This window comes from Arachis ipaensis, chromosome B09 (assembly GCF_000816755.2).
Source record: "Arachis ipaensis cultivar K30076 chromosome B09, Araip1.1, whole genome shotgun sequence".
NCBI lineage: Eukaryota > Viridiplantae > Streptophyta > Magnoliopsida > Fabales > Fabaceae > Arachis > Arachis ipaensis.
In genome coordinates, this window is record NC_029793.2 from 141717430 (window position 1) to 141717792 (window position 363).

Sequence of the window (363 nt, forward strand, 5' to 3'; positions counted from 1 at the left end):
CTTGTGTATGTAATTCTAATTTATTTTATTTTAATTTATATATTAAAAATTTTATGTGTATATTATTATATTAAATTAGTATTTGGAAGAGATTGGATAGATCTGGAGCTCCAACGCCAGCACAGATCTTTCGCTTCCCGTGTCTTGTGGCCCTCTTCCTGTTGACGCCTCCTTCCTCTCTTACCATCGCCGGCGCCGTCTTCCTGTAGGTAAGCCTCTCTTTTACTCTTTTTTTTTTCTTTTTCAACTGAAAACGTTGAGGCCTCTGTTTTTCTTCTTATAGAACTTGTAAATTAAATGGCAATACCGCTGAGAGTAGAATTGTTAGTAATTAACTAATTATATTGTTTTTGATTTCTTATT